The sequence below is a fragment of the Plectropomus leopardus genome, chromosome 8, assembly GCF_008729295.1.
Source record: "Plectropomus leopardus isolate mb chromosome 8, YSFRI_Pleo_2.0, whole genome shotgun sequence".
Lineage (NCBI taxonomy): Eukaryota > Metazoa > Chordata > Actinopteri > Perciformes > Serranidae > Plectropomus > Plectropomus leopardus.
The window spans coordinates 17,625,045-17,640,617 of record NC_056470.1 but is presented as its reverse complement, the minus strand read 5'-3'; the positions used below and the strand labels follow the sequence as shown (position 1 = coordinate 17,640,617).

At 42.3% G+C, this 15,573-nt stretch overlaps 1 protein-coding gene across 1 annotated transcript in view; it reads right to left on the bottom strand.

The window, feature by feature from the left end:
• Positions 1-15,573, bottom strand: part of znf385a (zinc finger protein 385A) — a 68,916-nt gene that overhangs the window by 40,517 nt on the left and 12,826 nt on the right. The gene's annotated exons all lie outside the window — the stretch shown is intronic.

Here is a 15,573-nt window from a genome sequence, read left to right as displayed (position 1 = left end):
TCTCTCTCTGCCATGCACACAGAGCACATCAGTCGTACTGTAGAAACACCATTAGCAGCTCCTCAGACCCAGTCTGACAGTTCAGAGGATGGTGGTTGTCTGCACATTGACTAACTAATGGCAGAGATACAAACTGGGGTTGCCAGACTATTTCATAACCACTGAGGAGGAGACGTCTCGTGACCCAAAATGACTGGCTTATTATTACTACAGTGTTTGTGGTCAGGCAAAGCAGTCAGATTTTTTGTTACATCCTTGTGTCTGCTGTTTCATATGACTTGTAGTGTGTGACAAATGACCAGCCATCTGTCTGTCTGTCTCCATTTCTCTTACCATCTCTCTCCTTCATCTCTCACTCTTGTTCGGTCTTTGCCTCCCTCATGATCGGCTCAGTGTGTATTTCGGGCTGAACACAGCTGTGCCCGGGCCTACAGGAATAGCCAATTCATTTCAACAGTGGAGGCAGAGAGCAGACACACGGGGTACAAGAGGGAGACGGAGAATGAAAATTTGGCCCTGGTCCATTCAGTATTCCCCTATAGTCTCGGGCCCAGCAGGACTGTGTGCCTCCCTTTCACCTGACCACAAGCGCAATCAACAGGATCACAGGCCTGGCCAAAAGCCCTGCACAAATGCACAAAGAAAAAAGCACTCACACACTACGGTTGGCAGATATATACACACATAGGAGTGTGCATGAACACACACATCAAAGACACAAGTATGTGCACACACCAAAAGATTTAATTCACTTTTTTTTTTCTCTAACACACCCTTACACCTCAATGCACCCACTTTTACACATATAGAGGATTATCCAGCTGGGTCCATGAAAGGCAACATTCCTCTGAATCACATGTCTCTTTTCCTTTATACCTGGGTCCATCATAAAGCAGTAGACTCTATTTTAAGTTTGCCTCCACATGTACACAGTCTTTCACATGCATTTAAAACAGCCTGATGCCTCACCTGTCACCTCAAGATCCTGCAGCACAGAGCGCTGCGCAGGTCGTCAGCCCTGAGTGTTTGTCTGGCGGCTGTATCCTGAGCTGCTTACCTTCCCGAGCGCTCCCTTCACAGCCTTCGAACCAGATAGCTGCCTCAGCCTCAGCTAGGAATGAGTTATGAACTCACAGCCTGTGACTCACAGGTAGTGATGTGCTTCATCAGAGAAGGCACTGGGTGCAACAAGGCTCACACAGTGCCGGGAGTAACACGGTGAAGCTCTCCACCTTAATGCCAAGCATGCAAACCTTCCCCCCAAAAACACAAGCAGGTTTGACTCTAAGTGTCCACAAGAGTGTGCTGCTGAGCCCCTCTGTGAACTTCAAAGCAGCCACATTAAGCCTCTATTTTAAAGCCTGAAAATGGTTATGAAATATAAAAAACGCTATCAAACTTAATCGCCCCCATCTTTTCTAATCATGGTATGCTAATTTCTAGCTTCCTATGAAGGTTAATACATGCACACAAGGTAGGTGGATGCAGATAAAGATCTGTTTGATTTGCTGCCTGGAACTGCTGGTGTTATGCTACGCTTTAATGGGAGGATTATGCAGGGGGAAGCTAGGAAAGCTGAAACTTGTTTCCTTGCCTCAAATGCCAGTTGGCTTCTCTGTTTGCATTCATGTTGCAAGTAAGGAATGTGTGTGTGACTGTCTGTCCAACAGTGAGTACGTGAGTGTGTGTGTGTGTGTGTGTGTGTGTGTGTGTGTGTGTCAGGTAGTGGTTATGAGAGCTTAGTTACAGTGAAATGATGCTCTAGACTTCAACACACTGCTAAGTATTAGTCAGAACATGTCTCAATCCTTAATCCAAATGTACGCACTGCAGTGAGAGTTTTGAACACACACAAATACACACACACACACACACACACACACACACAAAACTGCAAATAACCCTATACTACACAGTGTAGTGCCAGCAGCGAAATATGATGGGTTATATAAATGTCTAACAAATGAATACAGACATTGTTTGTAACATTTTTTTTGTCAGTGTAACGTAACTGCACAGGCAACATGTTTGTGTCTGTGTACATATTTCGCCATCAGAGGGAGGGTGTTAAACTTTCCCATCTAATTGTAGGTCTTTTAGATTTTACCCAACCTACCAATTTGGAGAACAGCAATTTGACTAATTTCATTGTACTGTAAGGTACAAGTAAAGTACAGACTGTTGACTGTGTGGTATTGTGCTCTGTGGTTGGGGTTTTAAAACGGCAACAACAAGAAGGTCAGAAAAAGTGAAAACGGCTTCTAATGAGCGATCAAAGCCCCCAGAAGCTTGAGTCTCACATGCAGGGTTTGCATTTATAGGTGAAAAGTCAGTGTGAGTTCATCATCCCTCTTTCATTCTTTCAAAACAAAATCTGCCCTTTGCAATCTGATCAGTGAACCCAATTGCAGACATTTCAAGAGCAGCTTCTCTTTCAAAAATGACCGCGCATAATGAACAGCACCAGACACGCACCAGCTCTTCAAAACGAAAACACACACGACATGCAGATAAGGCCGAGTAAACCTGCAGTCTCTCCCAAATGGGAGCATTGTGCATAATGACAGAGTGGATGGGGTTGTAATGACACCCTAGTGAGATAATATGATAGTGGCAGGCCCCAAAAAGCCCCTCGAAAGATCCTACCTTGATCTCTCCTAAGTAACTAAATCAAGGCTGGGAGGATTTAATTGCCAGTCTGTCTCTATGGTAGACACAGAGGAGCTGACTGGAGATTCCATGAGAGACTGGAGAGAAGAAAGATGGGAGCCAAGGGAGGAGGTATGATGCAAAAATAATGGGATGGAATGAGGGTGAAGACAGCCTGCCTGTGATACCCCTGCCTACCTTGCCTGTCAGCTGAACAATACACAGTGTCCAGAATACATGGCAGAGCCAGTGCACGTGCTTGAGCCACAGAAGCAGATGCACGCCCCTTTAATCCTGCAGATAAATCTCCTGCTGGCTCCTCGTCCGGCAGCGACTGAACTTTTGGAGGCTGCTGGCTTTTGTTACTTGTGTGGTGAGGGATTGTGTGCTAATACAACACACAAACACAGTCATGCACATACATGCACACAAATCTAGTGGGCTGATCTCTCTTGAGTAGGTTGTGACCTTCCTGATTCATACTGTAGATATGTTGCAGCGTTGCGATCAGCACTGCAAAGCCAAATCCTTTGACTCAGTAATTTTCCCTTTTCTTTTTTACACTGGATCCGTATTATCTACTCATCCAAGGGCAGTAAAGGTGGGCCGGTAAAATGACACAGCTCTATTCCTTCCCTCATGACTGATATCCTGTTTGACTCTGGTTCCACCTTAAATCAATGGATGCTCTAATGATGATGATACTTTGGGAGAGTAGCTGTGTATTAGGCTTCTTGTTGCAACTTGCACCAACCCATTCAGGACAGGATTAATAGACTTAATGAAAATGTGTCTGAATCGGCCTCAGTCTCATTACATTCCAGTGTAATATTTATCTCTTTTGCACCTAGCGTGATGAAACCATACCATGTAATTAAGTTTGAACTATAGCGTTGGCACAAAATGATTTTGCAGTGCAAGGCTCAGCTAGCGTGCAGCCTGTGTATGTGTGTGTGTGAGTGTGTGTGTTTTTGTGTGTGTGTGTGTGGTGACGGAGAGTGTTTGTGCCGTTTTGAGGTCAGTAATGACAGACAAATAGCTGTCAGGGCTAATGGGAGGGGACAGCCAGGGATGATGGGAACACAGAGACAACAGCGCAGTGCAGCTAAACACAGTCCGACTGTGGAGACAAGGCATACAGCGCTGCTACAGTGTTCACACACAGAGAGGGTCACAATGAGAGCACAAAACAAACACACAACTATGCGCAAACACACACCCCTGTGTAGTTACCCTTGTCAGGGCACTGGCTTACATCCATTCCCTAACTTCAACCCTTAGCACTAACCCTGACCCACATGGTTACATAGCTAACCCTATTTTGTGAAACCTTCATTCTAATGTAAACCTTAACTCTTAAGGAATACTCCCCAAAGAACTTGACTTCCTTACAAATACTGACTGACTGTAGGCTTGAAAGGAAGCTCTGAAAAGTTTGTAGCTTTTTTTTGACAGACGATAGTAGCTGTAGGAGGCAGGAAAGTGGATTTTGCTGTAGTGCTGAGTGTTATGAAAAGTTTTTATGGACATTTGATACTTTTTGCTGGGGCTCGCTCTTGGAATACATAGCAGCAGCTGTGCATTTAAGCTGATAATATAAGCTGTCATCCTCAGGAAAGGAGCAAGTGACAGGTGAGAAGTATTTGATTTTCAGTGGAATTTTCGTTTAATCTTTATTTTATTGTCACACTTATAATAACCCAGGTAACTAAAGGATACACGCAAACACACAAGCAAACAGAAGGGCTATAGAGTTTGGGTTTTGGTTTACCTTAAATAACTGGTGTCATTAAAGGGATACTTTGCTTATTTTCAGCCAGCTTTGTATCATAGCAATGTGAAAAGTATGTGTAAATTAACTGTGGTACTTCCCTATATCTAACCAGTGCTCAGATCTCCCTACCGATTGTGCGTCTGCGTTTTTGTATGCCTGCCACCACAGACACGGAGAGTATGGAAACAGATTAAAAAGAGACCCATTCCTCTCTTGCTCTCTTTCTCACAAACTCAGATCAAACAGTATAACTAGGCAGTGCTGAATAATTTTTACTTTATTGTGTAAATATCATCTAAAATGTCTTAAGAAACATGTTTTAGTGCACCGTTTGGCTGTAATATGAGAATTTGTGAACAGGAAGTGACCTCCATATGTTTCCTGTAAAGTAAAATGGAGCTTGGAAAAACTAAGATTAAACATCAAAATTAGGCAGCATTCTTCAAATATGAAGCAAGAATATGTTACTTTATCGCCTATTGATTGCTAGAAATGTTTTACAAAACTTATTTCAGAGTATTGTTAAACTGAGATCATCTGTCACCAACCAACCTCTATGATGTTTCCTGTGACATAACATTATGTCACCCACCAGCAGGAGAGTTTATTGGTCTGCAACAACACCAAAACCGTACCAGGCTGTAAACCTGTGGTCAATTTAACATGGAGGTCTGTGGGGATTTGTTCTGTTTTGTAGACAGCCATAAGTGGCCACTTGATTGCAGTTTTTGGTGCTTGGCTTAATTTTTTAGCCCCGTAGTTTGCTGCTTGGATGCAGCGCAGTGCATTCTGGTAGTTGTAGGTTTTCTGCTAGTTGAGCAAAAGCAATTGCTGCTGCCTTGTTCATCTGTTTTTTCTGGATATATATTGCACCAATTTCAAACGTATTTGCATCTTTCTACTGTACTGACAGCCTAGTTTTATGAAAAGGCTATCCTTCTGGCAGTAAAATACTTCTTATCCACACCTTAGCAGGAAATAAACTGCCTGACTGCATCATCTAGCAGCTACTGTAAAAAGAGAAACAGCCTCACCTCCATCTCCTCTGTCCTTTTTAAATTCCCTGCCGTCTGCTCTCTTTCTTTCTCAGGTTTCTATCTTTTTATGTATTTTCCTTTTGTAATGAATGCTCCTCCCTTGGCTGAGGGCCAGTCAGGTGTGTAAGATGATCACAGAGGTGTCCATTGGAGATGTGTCTGAATGTCTCTGGCTGTAGGCGATGTCTGACTCAGTGATGGATGGACTGTTGGAAGGAGGAGGAACCGATTGCATTGCTTTGTTGTGTCTGTTGAAAGACAGTGATCCACTGCAGCGGAGGGAGATTAGACTTATGGCACTGGTAGAAAGAGGAGGCAAAATGCTGTCTGTATATCAGTGTACTGCAATGGGGACAGAGGGATAAAACGATAGAGAGAGAACACCAGAAAAAGAGGGAGCGAGGGGAAGGAGAAGGACAAGGTGACATTCTTTGCCTGAGAAGGCAGCACACCAGAACATGTTCTGCCTCTATCCACCTGTCCTCTGTTGTCCGTTGTTTTCCTCCCCTGCAGCCTGTTCAAATCTGCTCCCACTTGTTCCCCTGCCACCCAACCCCCACCCAAACCCTCATTTCTCTCCCATCTCCTCCCCTTCTTCCCATGCTTGAGGCGGTCGTCACACACCCAGGTGGAACAATAGCCAGTGACTTTATTCCCATGCACCTCCCAGAAAGCTCTGCCCTCAGGTATGGAATTCTATCACTCAGCCACAAACAGGTGGATCAACCCAAATACACTATGGGGGATCGCAACAAAGGCACCAGATTCTCTCTGAGATTAAACCCCTCTCTCTAAGGGAAGAAAAAGGGAGGAGGAATGATGGGGTGGTGGGGGGGGGGGGGGTTAAAAAAAATATACCCATGCTCTTTGAAGAAGCCATAATGTACCCCTGCCCAATGTTTGCCAGTCCATTTCATTGACTTCCATTCCCCAAGGAGGGTAGAGGGCAATATGCTATCAGGCTAATAGAGTGGGGGAGGAGACTTTATGTGGTTGACGGCCACTGCTTTCATTTCAGCCCTGCAGTGTATCGTCTATGAATATGGAGTAGCCTAACAAACGAGCATGTCCTCTAACACACTGCTCTCTGTTCATCCCTGGGCAAGCCAACCACAGCCCAATCTCTTTAAGTGCTGGGGGGTCTCTACGGTAATGTCACTTGTCATTGGTGTGACCACAAATGACACTTTTGTTTAAATCAGCATCCATCACCTCCCCCTGCAAAAGAATTGCTGGCAGCTGGGGAGGTGTGCAAGAGAATCAGGGCAAGCCACTGAAAATTTTCAAAGGTTAATACTACATCTTAAATCTAAAACGCTGGGTTAAAATTGTGCGCCAGTGTCTTGTAACTGAGACTTTGTGAAGCACACAAAAAGGTCTCCCCCCATGGATGCTAATTCCCCTGGCATGGCTCATTATATGTAAGAGGGAAACCTCCTTGAACCAAACCTGAGCTCATTTGTCAAAGTGGAGAGCAGTGTTTTCCCTCTGTTGTCTCATACATAGAAGCTAAGTCAAGAGCAAGCTTTATGCTTTTTCATACCTCCTCCCACACTGTCAAGTTCAGCTGAGGCGTATTCAGCATATTTTTCCGTGATAGCAGGCGATGAATTATTCAGTGAGCTCTGGTTGATCTCTGCTGTAATAAATCTGCGGTCTATAGACACGTGGACATAAACCTGCACACACTTACACACCGAAAGTTGCATTCTCCAGTGTTGATGAACGATGAATAAAAAGGAAGTGAGCATCTATGAATCACTACCCCGTGGAGAGATCTTAAACAAAGCGTACCATGGATGAAAGGAGCGCTGGGCTTTTGAAAAGCTATCCAAAGCAGCATGGTAATGAGAGTAATGAGGATATCAGACGAACGCAGTGCAATATGCTTGTTTAATGTGACAGCTGAATTACATCAGAGGTTCACCCCTGTGAAGCAAAAACACTGCTGAAGCAAATTTTCTGTCCCATGACCGAACATTTCCTCAGCTCACAGTGATATTTCAGGACACCTTACTGTAGGTGCGGTCATAGAAGTGTTCACACTCATAACTTAACTTACAGAAAGGTAGCAGGGACACCTGTGATGGGTAACAGAGGTCCACAACTGGAAGACCATAGGATCACATAGTTTCAAAGAGACTGAAAGAACAATCCACTGAATTTGTGCATCAAAATTAATTGACTAGTCATGAGAACTACTTAGACTTTGGGGTGAGGGGGCTATGCAGATATAAATGATACAGGTGTCCCTCAGTATTTTCGTAGATGTTCATATCAATTCATATCAATCTCCAATAAGAATACAAATGTAGAAGAAGACTTGACATTTACACTATAATTTGATGAAGAAAAGGTGCAAAGTTTTGCATAAAAATCACCACAATGCAGGAAATTAAGCGTTTGATAATCAAAATTTTCTGGCGGAGGTCCCCCAAACCTCCTGTTTTTTTATGTGCCACTGCTGATGTTGAAATAAAACCTACACCCTTGCAGTTGTATAATGTCTTCTATGTCTCCAGAGGGAGGCTGAGATCTCATTTTGGGTTTGGAGACATCAGGGACTGGAGTGTGGAGTTTGAAAGACGTTATCATATACTAGACCATGAGAGTCTAATAAAAGTATGATTGAGTTGCATTCTTGGAAAAATATGTTTTTGGACCCATTCTAAGAGCTAAAAGTCAGGATACCTCTACCACATAAATTCTGACTATTCTTTATCAATTTGTCTCTTGTGAGTCCCCCAACTTCATAGATGTGAAAATCACTGGAGAGATATTTTAAACAAGATACTAAATTTAAGGCAACAGTTGGTGATTTTGTAGAGTACGCTTATCCTCTTTCTGGCAGAGAGTTAGATGAGAAAAGTAATACCACTCACATACCTGTCTGTTGAATATATAAGGCTCCAGTCAGTAGTGGGTTAGCTTAGCTTAAATGGAAGAAACACAACACAATCCCCCTATCAGCTTGTCAAAAGCTCTGTAATTAACATGTAAGGCTACACTATGTCTGGGCTGATTAATCCGTATGAAAAATGACAATTTGCCATTTCATGGGGGGTTAGGTCTTGGATTATTTCTTGGCTCCGAGCAGTTGCCAAGCAACCAGCAGAGACTCCAGAAAGTTAATGGTTGTGGATTTTCGGGATAAAACAAACACAATATGATGAGTCAATAAGTGCAGCTTGTTCTAATTCCCAACTTTTCAAATGCCACCGTATGTTCAGGGATTTTGACAGACACCATTGCAAAAATGCACCTTTCTCAGCGGTATGATACACCACTGGGCAGCGTCAGTTTAAACCTGCCGGTAAAAACGTCATATTAGGATTGGAAAGACCCTATAGGATAGGCAGAAAGTGGATGGGTCCAGCAAACCCTGGACTTTCACTTGGAAACCTGCTGTTCACCTCCCGAATGAATGTGGAGCCAAACTATGATGCTTTTCTTTAAACCTAACCACATGCTTTTGTTGCCTAAACAAGGAAATCAACGTAAATAACCGAAATATTTTACTGACGTAAGTTCATTTTGTAAAAGACTGTATGCGTATCTAACAAGCAGAAACTGAACATTTGCTATGCAAACAGAAATATAATTTTAAAAGACACAATGCATGTACAGCCAAATATTTACATGGTGTCCCGGAGCATCAACAACAGACTTAGCGCATCATTTGTAGATGTGAAAGTCTATTGCTCAAAACAAAACACAAAACATGATGAGTTGGGATGAGAATGTGTTGAACAGTGAGCTATAGAGGTGCTGGTAGGTGGATTTTGTCATTGCTAGACAGGCAAATTGTTTCCCCATCTATTTGTGCTCAGTTAAGCTAACTGACTGCTGGTTGTAGCCTCATATTAAACAGAGATATATGTGGTATCAATCATTTCATCTAACTCTGCCTGAAAGCAAAAAATGAATTTTCCTAAATGTTTCTTTTAACCTTGAGAACCTAGCTGTCACCGAGTTCTCAGCACACTTATTAAGTGTTTAAAGACACACAATAAATATAGTGTTTAAGTGGGTCTCAGTGAGTGAACTAATAGCAGTTACTGCCAGCAAATCCTAAACTTCGTATGCAGGAGTGCATTGGGGTTCTGACCTTACGTAAGACCTGGAGATGACCTTGTGCTCTAATTGATGAAGTGAGAGAATACAAATTGGCAGTGTAGACTGTGTGCGTATGTGTGCGTAGGTGTGTCTGTATTTGTGCGTGTGTGTTTGTGTGTGCCAGGGGACAGAGGCCTTATTGGACGGTGGGAAGAATGAGAGAGAAAGATTGAGAAAGGTGGACAGGACAGAGTGCTGACTTGACATAATCGCTTCTTGTTAGTCAGATGATTCAGGGAGTTTGCACCCTCACACACACCCCCTCTCACATACACACACACACACACACACACACACACACACACACACACACACACACACACACACACACACACACACACACACACACACACACATACATCCAACACTACTAACATAAAAGTCAGGTAGAAACAGTGATGATGGACCTGGAGTGTTTTCAGAGAAAGCATGGAGGAATAGGGAGGAAGAGTTCAACGTCATGGCTAAGGTGCTGCTTGCCTTTTCAGCCTGGGCCTCATTGTTATTATGATTTATTTTTTAATGAGCAGCGCTGCCTTCCCCTCTGCCATACAAAGGCCTGATTGAATCTGGCGTTCCATTAGCATGTTAAAGAGGCCCAGCTTCATCTGTGAGCTGCTGACTGACAGTGGATATCATCTCTGTAATTGCTCGGTATACTGGAGCCAGAGAGAGAGAGAGAGAGGGAGTAGAGGAAAGATAGGGAGGGAGGGATTAGGATTTAAAAAGAGGGGAAGCTGGAATCGAGCTACATCTCTATATATCTCAATTTGGTACGGTTGGGACCCCATGCAGGGAGCTGGGAATAGTCTGTTTGAATAAGGTTTTTTTTAAAGCTACACTTACAGCCCATGACACTTTTCAAAGCAGAAACAGTGGTGGTGTTTCATAACAGAAGCCCTGCGTAAACAGAAGCTGTTATACAAGGAAATTATGTCGCGCAGATTTTATGTTTATTAATGTTCCAGTCCAAGAAAAGCACGCAAGATGAGGCGCTGCTGTACTGTAGGACATGACACTGTACCTGCCACCTTTATGTGACAGTGTGTGTTTGCTCTTCTTGTCAGCTCTGCACCACATCTCACCTCACGTCCTCTGCTCCCTCCCTACCTCTGTACACAGAATGTTTTTTGCTTTTCCTCTCTCCCCCTCCTCTGTTTTTGCACTCACTCTATTCTCTCCAACTCTTTCACATCTACTTCCTCATCCCCTGCATCACTGAGCACCTCCTCCTCCTCTCCCTCTGTCGCCCTTGCTCTTCTCTTCCTCTTTTCCTCTCTTTCTTTGTGTCCCTCTCTCTCTCTCTCTCTCTCTCTCTCTCTGCAGTAAATGGTAATTGAACAAACAGTGTGGTGGAGGAGAGCTGCAGAAAAGATGGTTATCCTAACTCCACATGCCATGCATCCAAAATTAGCCCCCCTCCCTCTCTCCCACTCTCTCCCCATCGCTCTGTTCTCCTCTGCTCTGCTGTGACAGTGTGACATGTATGCAGTCCCACAGCATCGTCAGCCTTGTGTATTAATATTGGAGGACAGCCCAATGGTACCATGCTGAGTGAGTGTGTGTGTGTGTGTGTGTGTGTGTGTGAGAGAGAGAATCTGGGATGTGCAGCGCCAGCACATTTCAAATCCTGAGGACACCAGGTGACAATGAAAGATGTCAAGCACATAGAAGTGCTCATGTACCAAATCTGCACAACATTGCAAAAGGGAAGTTCATGTTGGGCGCTGCATGAACTGTCCAGATAAAGCTTCTGTGTGATGTCATTTGAATGAAGTGTAGTATTGTTTAGCAGAGTAAACTATGTGGGAGTAACGGTGCTTCCACATCAAAAACAACAAAGCACAAAGCACATTATGTCACAAAGTCTGTATCAAATAGACTGGATAGATTTACTAATGACACAATTAATGTGCTAGGTTAATGCTTCCAGGTCTTACTGTCACACAAAGCAGCTTAATCCGCCAACCACAGACTGCTATCAGAGATTTATTTTAATCTGAATGAGGTTTATGTAAACAAAAACAGCTCAAGTGTTATAACCATCGACATTCTTGCAGATATTCTCAATTATTTTTTGTCAAGTCCTGGCATGACTATGTAGATGAATATGTAATTGTTGGGGCACAGCTAGTAAAGTACAGATATCTTAACAGAAAATGAAGTTATAAAAAGAAGTTATAGTCACTTATCAGAGTATGACTTGAGCAAAAGTCGTAAAGTATCCGATATTTACCGTACTTAAATATCAAAAGTCATTTTATTAAATCAAATTTACTTAAGTATTAAAAGTAAAAGAACATGTTAACGCTGCAGTAATAGATCAAGTGGTCAGATTTTTGAGGATTTTAAGGTTAATTTCTTCTTTACATATACACCACCTTTTAAATGGAGCCAACATTACACTTGGAGTAAAACAAGGTCTTCTTCACAGCCTAAAAGATTTAAAGGAAGCCTTTGACCTCAAGGGCTGACGCACTGCAGTGGAGCAGTCACTGCGCAGTTACCTGTCACAAATCTTTATCTTCCTGCATCCTTACTTGCCTCCCCTGATGTGATATGCCATTTTCTGCTTCTATCATGAAGCCGGACTCAGCGTAGAGAAGTATGTAGATGCTAGCATGTAGCATGTTGTAAATATTTAGGGGGACGTGTCCCCTGTGTGAGACTAAAACTTCTTTCTTCTTATGAGTTGAAAATGTTTGCTTTGCTTTACTAAAGAGCCATTAGACATGCCTCGTAAAAGTAAATATGGATTTTTAAGTTTAATTTAGTTTAAAGAAGTGCAAAGGCTAAAAGCTAAATTAGTGCCTTAAACCCAGGAAACATTCCAATTCTTTTGAACATGAAAAAATGGTTGCCAACAAAATAAAACGGAATTCAAGTATGCTTAGTTAAAGCAAGGAGAAAAGGTATACCGAACACCATTATTTAGTTGGACATGATTTAAACTGACAACCGTTTGGCCACATATGCATTTAATCATGGCTGAGATAATAAAAACCTGCTTATACAGGCAATTCATGACCACTATGGAAATTGGTTTTGACTTTGATCCCATGCTTGTTTGTTTTTTGTGAATATTTAATAAGCAGGGTATGTGATATTTATTCTATGACAGGATAAAAACAAACTAAAGCAAACATTGGAAATGAACCATCACATTCCATTACTGATGTAGTTAAACTCCAGTTGCAAAAACTGGAAGAATATCAAGTTATTATCAATATCTATCACACTCTAAGAACACAGAGGAGCACAATAATGCCCTCCATTGAGAACAAAATGACCTTGCTCTTCACAATGACGTGTTTTCACTTCAGGTGTGAAAGCCAGGTAGCAACAAATTATTTCCTGGGCATGCTGCCATCTCACATTAGGAAAATCAGGTCCATTATATTCATGCAAACATCTTCAGGATAATCTCTACGGCACCATCATGCACCTCTCCTTCCTCTTTTTTATACTTTAACATTTACATCCATTATATCCAACAACTATAATGATTTTTTTTTTTTTAAAAAAAAGCACTAACTGAATGACTCAGTGCCAAAAGAGCATCACACCTGAACACTCTGTACCCAGCACAAATTCAAACACATTCATGCACACATGCGCAGGCACCATATAGTCGTCCTCTCTACCCAGCAGGCACCCCCTCCTCCACTAACACGCCATGAAATCTCGAACACTCACAACACATTTACATGACATTAACGCTGAAGTGCTATAAAATTGGTGCCTGAATAGCAACTGCAGAAACGCATTGTTTGTGTGTGTGTGTGTGTGTGCGTGTGTGTGTGTGTGTGTGTACACATGGGATAGCGAAGCACACCAGGAGCTTCAGCACGCATTTACATTGTTCTGATTATGAAAAACATAATTTTACCAATGGCCTGTAAAATAGAGAAAATTATTTTTGTGTGTGTGTGTGTGTGTGTGTGTGTGTGTGTGTGTGTGTGTGTCAGAATGAATTCTACAGATTTTAGTTGAGACTATAGTCGAGTCCCCTTGTCTGATTGTAATGATCTCCTGTGGTCTCCCGTGTGCTGCTCTGGGATTAGCATGGTAATCATGAAGCATGTTGACACACACTGTTAGTCAGATTGATGTGTTTGTTTGAGCGGTGCACTGCTGCACGGCTTTACACACCGACTGACTGCATTAGCCACTTGCTACTAATCTGAGACTTAATGGCTTTCCCCAACGATGTTGTTCCCATGCACAATGTTTTATTCAAATGCTTGCTGGGTCCGTTTGTAAAGTGTTGAGATCTATCGCTGTTACTTTCCCTTACACAAACGCTCTGTCCAAATCAATGTAGCCACGTCTGAAGAGGTAGTTTATCACCGGCAATTATTCTCCCAGTAATACTCTCTCTCGTCTGTCTCGGACTAGGCAAATGGGACAAGTCAGAGTTTCAGATTCAATGAAAATTGATACAGACCCTGAGGCCAGTGATGACATACTGTATGAACAAGTGTGTGTGTTTGTGAATAAGTCCAAAGAAGAGAAAAAAAAGAGATGAGCTGGTAGACTGCTTTGTGTCTGTAAAGATGTAAACTAGGATGTTCTCACTCCCAACTCCACAGAAACATGTTGAGCAACCATTATATACAAAAACAACTGGTCAGTGGCCCTAAGCATCAGATGTTTACACACCAAGGCACCCTTTAGTGTCTGTATGACCAACACGTTTTCATTTCAAGTCATCACATATTGCCACTTTGTCAGTGGACATCCATGTCTACATATAAAGCTCTAGGTATTGTTCTGCGTCTGCTGCTTACGTTCTGGGATGCTGCTACCGAAGCCAGGATGTCAACAAAAGCACTTGATTGGGTTACACTACTAAAGCATGTGGTTAGGTTTAGGCACTAAAGGCACATGACAACCAACTACAGGATGCATAGGATTAGACAACAAAGACATGGACGGTTAGGTGTGGAAAAAAAAGCATCTCAACCAGATCGGAATCCAACACCGACCTCCTTGGTGAAAGTCTGGTTTGTTGGACCCAGCCACCGCCCCTCCTGCGCGCCCTACATGGACCTTCGTGTTCCTTATATTACATTGTTACTGGCAGCATTTCAATCTGACGCCACCTATCTGCGTATCATGCTGCTACATTAGGTGCCATCAGGCAGTGTATCATAACACTGCGATTGGTTTTACAGCCTCATTCTCAGCTGACACTGCCTGGAGGCGCAATTTCACGGTGTAATTAGTGCAAAAATGGTTGTGGCTGTGTTATTATTAGGTGCTCCAGGCAACTGTTGTAAAGAGCAAGAAAATCCATGTAGGATGGGAGGGGTGGGTCAAAGAAACACTGGACTTTCACCCAGGATATCACTGTTTATGTCCTGTGTGAAACCAAAAGTCAATATTAAGTTATTTTATCTGCCAACATCGTATGTTACGTGACATACATCATGTCGCATTACATTTGTAATAAACATTCTTAACCCAGACCATGACATTTTTTCCCTGAACATAACCAAGTACTTTTGTTGCTTAAACCTAAGTCAAGTTAAGTCAAGTCACTTTTATTTATATAGCACATTTAAAAACAACAGGAGTTCAACAAAAGTGCTTTTGAATTAAGGCAGATGGGTTATAGAATCTGTGTCAACACAGGTTTACATGATTGAAGAAGTAAAAAGTGCACCAAAAGTGCAGTGATACATAATGCAATACCATGAAACAAAAATAAGGCAGGAGTAAAGTAAAAAAGACTGAAACAACTCACATAACAGAAGTAAGAGGAATGTAAAGAAAGAGCATTGAAATTAAAATCGCTAAACATCAAGTAAACCTATGTTGGTTTAAGTTAATTTAAAAAAAGACTGTATGCATGTAACTAGTGTCAACTGTACAATGGCTGTGAGAAGTTTATTTTGGAAAGAAACAATATGTGACACACCATGCCTGAGTGGCAAAAACTGAAACTCAGTCATACAATGTACATATTCGCAGAGCTGTACTTTTGTAGGGTTT